The sequence below is a fragment of the Fopius arisanus genome, unplaced genomic scaffold (genome assembly GCF_000806365.1).
Source record: "Fopius arisanus strain USDA-PBARC FA_bdor unplaced genomic scaffold, ASM80636v1 scaffold00026, whole genome shotgun sequence".
Classification (NCBI taxonomy): Eukaryota; Metazoa; Arthropoda; class Insecta; order Hymenoptera; family Braconidae; genus Fopius; species Fopius arisanus.
The window spans coordinates 151,749-156,569 of NW_011887765.1; positions in this window are offsets into that span (position 1 = coordinate 151,749).

Consider the following 4,821-nt stretch of genomic DNA (forward strand, 5'->3'; position numbering starts at 1 on the left):
ACACCTCAATATCACCTAGACATCTCACCGGTGATAATAATAATACTGATATTTAAAATAATCTAATAATTTATTAATATGTTTTATTATAAACTATATGTTAAATTTATAAATGATATGGGGTGGATAGTATATTATGGAAAAATTATCTCCACACTGACTGGATTAGATCGATTGTTAATGCAGGATTTAATATTATTATAATAAATTTGATATTATTATAATATTGTTAATGTTATTAATATTATTAATACTGTGTTAGTATTTTAATTTATGGTTAATCATTCATAATTGTCAATTTATGTTCTTCTGAATGTTTGAAATTAAATTTTGTTATTACTAATGATGGCCGCATAGTTGCCCCAGAAAATAGTTTTTTGAGTGAATATTTTAATAGTATTAATGTTATTAATGTTGTGTTAGTATTTGAAGTGATCGTAAATAATTCTTTTAGGAGTCAAAATGGGGACAATTTCTAGAATATATATCGATAATTATTGATAATTTAATCGGGATAATCTTGAGAACCTTTGACAATTATTAAAATCGATTTTGAAGTTCGAAAGCGGATGAAAAAATATTTCTAGATGAAGATCGTTTTCACGTTTTGCACTATTTAACATCCGGATCGAAAACAACAGTGGGTCAGGGGATAAATCCGGTGATTATTTGGGGTACGGTTTTGATGGGAATCGGGGGATTGATCGGTAGGCACTGGTGATGGGAGTTGTACGAATTTATTCGATCTGTTTGTCTTGCTCGGTGATAATTTCCTTGTTTCAACCGGTGGCAGACTCCATCGCAAAAACGTCGTTTTGTCCTGTTTACCAAGTGGGCCGATCGAGATGGAGAGTAAACCCGAGAGTCTGAGAAAACTAGAGAGCTTCGTGAGTAGAGAAAAAATATTTTCAACAATTATTTATTAATCTCGTACTTATTTTTGTGGCTTCAAAATCGGATCACTCCACGCGATCCTCATTACCTTTCCATGATTATTATATTACTCTAGGTGATAATTATATTATGAATGACCTTGAATTGACTACTTGCATGTACCGGGGAAAACAATTACTCCCACTAATTGAGTTTACTTCTGCCAATCAAATCACAAGTGATTATTTTTCAGAATCGCGAATTTCTGGAGATAGGGATTTGGAGATTCCTAGGGCTAGGACAAATCGTTTTTGAGAAGATCTCAAAAACCGATGGTCACAAATCGGAGGGCCGTGACAAACGGTAAGAACGAAAATACGATTTTCGAATTCTGGATTTTCCAATGGCTTCTGTGTCATGCTTAAATTAAATTTGAAGAGACGTGAAATAAAAAAATGGTACTTATGTATGAATTTTAATGAATATATTCATGGAATTAGTGATACGTCGGAGGGTTTTTAGCAACTATTTGGATTGTTACTGCGATTGTTGTACAATTTTACAGAACGTGAACATTAAAACTGATTTTCATGAGAGATAGAATCATGTAACTGGAATCCAAAATTCGTACGACAACGAAAAGTAATTAATTAATTACATAATTTATTTAATCTTCAAGCACTGACTGTGAGAATAATAAAAAAACATATATACATTTGTTATAAAAAATCAACTGCATTTTTACAGTGTGTGAGTAAATAGCAAAAATCCACGCGATTCTCCGGATTAATTGATTGAATTGAAAATACAGATCTGAAAGTACAATTGCGGAAATGTAAATAAGTATTCGACGGAATTCTCTCTCCCGGTGTTTTAACGTGGTTCATGATCCTTTTTAATGATTACAATCCGGAAACTAGACAACGGCCCCCAAATCTGAGCGGTATTTCGTCGGTTCTAACTGTTGCACGAAATCCGTTAGACCCCGGGTCTCGTCTCATTCTCAATTCCCACTATTCAGAAAATAAAATCAGCAGCATCAAATCTTAAAATGATATCGCATCAATTGACCTGATTAATAGACCCGCGAGGAAATTCCGTGTCTACTCCCCAAATGGCACGAAAAATTAATAATAAAAAATTACAAAACAAATTCGCAAGAAAAAAGTTTTCGCAAATTAAAAAAAAAATACCCGAATGTCTACTAATAATAATAATACCAAAAACAACAACAACAACAACAATAATAATATTATTAATAATACTAATAATAATAATAATCATAATTACTATTATTATATAATCATTTAATTTTTACCAACAAAATGGTAATTTTTCCTGTACGTATCCCCTGGAGGAAAATATTCAGACAAATTATACAATTATGAAAAAAATACGGAATGTTTATCGAATGTTTCTCTCCGTGCGTGTTATTTTTTTTAACTATAATTTTCTTTCCCAACAAAAAATTTTACTGTAGTTTTTCTCCGTGTGAACGCGCAATATAAGAGACAATCATGTGACATTTAAATATGAAAACTGTAGCTGCCTTGCGTGAAAATAAATAATGCGTAATTACCGAGTGCCACACTTGTTGTGTTATGATTAATATTGGTATACCTAGCGAAGAGTGGAACAACATATGATAATCAAACGGTTACGCCATTTTATTTATTAATTATAGACCATTAATAAGTTAATTAATTAACGATCATTTTTAATACACTGATAAATTTATAAGGCTGTCTTACAATCACATTTTTTTAATAAAATGTACAGCAAACTTTATAATAATCCGTAAATTACAATCAATATTACAATTTAATAAAATTGTTTTTACTTTATTTAAACATTCTCTCACGAGAATATATAAATATAATGCACTCAGTCGTGAGTTTTAAAAGCGGAATGGTTAGAAAATATAAGTTTTCTATCCTGATAATATTTTTCGTCTGGCGAAGAAAAAATTATTTTGATAACATCTGAATAAAAATAAAATTGCGCGTCCCATATAGAGTCGATAGGCAGAAGGCATAGACCAGGAAGAATAATTAACCAAGGAAAATTACCGTGGGTCTTTTTTTCTGGGGATCAGGGATTCAGGGAAGATTCATTCTGTTTTCAACTTTGTCTCGTACACCATTTTTTTTGAAGACACAATTTTTTTCCAGAACATGAAGATGTAATCTAAAATATATTTCTCATTGCAGATTCATTACACTTATTGGTGGTGGCATCAAGGCAAATGGCAGGACTTGAAGTCAGAAGGCAAGCGAGCAAACCAAGTCGACATAGTATTACATAGGTAAGTATGTTTGTGGGTCAGTGGCACAACCCGAGCCACAATATACACGTCTGACACTGTACATCTCTCTCTTGCCCCCTTCCTCAATTTTTTCCCTCCATCTCTCCATTTGTTTCCTCGACTCCACAACGTCCGGCTAAATCGTACATTACAAATCGTGACGTCCATTGTTCTTGAACTTGTACATATGTACTCAGTCGTGTGTGAGACCAAGTATTATAATACCAAGCCTTCCCGAGGAAAGACCTTTTATGGCGCACTGTCATTACATTTTTCTTTCTCTGTCGCATTTCTCTCGCTTATTTCAGGTACCGCATGCTCTTTTTTACAATGAGTTACAATAACTCGTTATTTCATACCTTTTAATTACTACTAGGGGAGGGGATTCTCCCCATTATTTTGGAATTAGCCCCAATTAATTCTCACGTTTCTATTGAACTCCCACATTTTTTAAAAGCGAAATTATGTCTCTGATATTTCTGTACCGCGAAATTTCCATAAAATTGTGGATTTTTTATGGGAATTGATTAAAAATTGAGGGGATTATTCCTCTGATGATTGATCAACTAAATATTTAGCAGACAAATCCCTTTAATCTGCATAATTACCGTTGATTGTTAAAAATATTCTGTGAATTTTGAAGGTCTCGGGGTATTACGACTGAAAATACCGTCCAATCCTGAACTCTCTGCCCCCAAAAACTTTTTCAATCCCCCGTTTTTACTGGAATTTTTGCATAATCTCACCGCACCAATGATCGTTGCATCATATCGATTTGCTCGATCGATTATTATCGTAAAAACAATCCCAAAAATAGGACTACGTGGTTGCACGAGTGAATGAACTGGCGGTGGCAACAAAAGGAATTATTGCCATAAAATAATTTATTGAAATAGTCGAGGTGATGAGTCAGGGAGAAGGAATGACTATAGTGCATGATAAAAATGATAAATGCCTGAGGATTCGTATGATTGGAATTAAAATGAGAGTCTGCGTTATTTTTTAGTGATATTGAATGGAATGTGATATTCAGGATTGAGAATTTCTTTAACAAAATTCAAGGATCCAGAATAAATTAGGCACAGCTCATTGACTCCTTGCCAAAGAAAATCCTAGGCTCATTGCTAATGCTATTTTAATTATACCTCAGTACAGGATTTATCTGGACACATCAAATATATTTCGTGAAAGATAAAAATCAGTTACAGTTCCTCCAGACGTTCTCGTCTTGCGCCACATCATACAGTTAATTCTAACGGATCTTTGTCTATTCTCAAAATTTTCGGCTTGACGCTAGAATTAACGTGTTCACCTAGGTCTTTCATGCTCTAAATTCTTACGTAGTCCCTTATCCACCTACCGGTTTGCCAGTTTGAGAGGAAGAAATTCTACTGGCTCGAATATAACAGTTGAATTGAAATAAAAAATCGTGTCAGTTGACCACAGACTTGTATCAAAAACTCCAATTCGTGGGACGTGATCCGTAGGCATGATTCACTCACGGATATTCTCTCTGCTCCATATAATCACGGAATTTTCGTATCAGACAGGTGTGACATTTTTACGAATTTTTACGAATAAATCTTCATAATTTTTCAATAATAATTCCTCGACTTGTGGACACCATCTCATCATCGGATCCT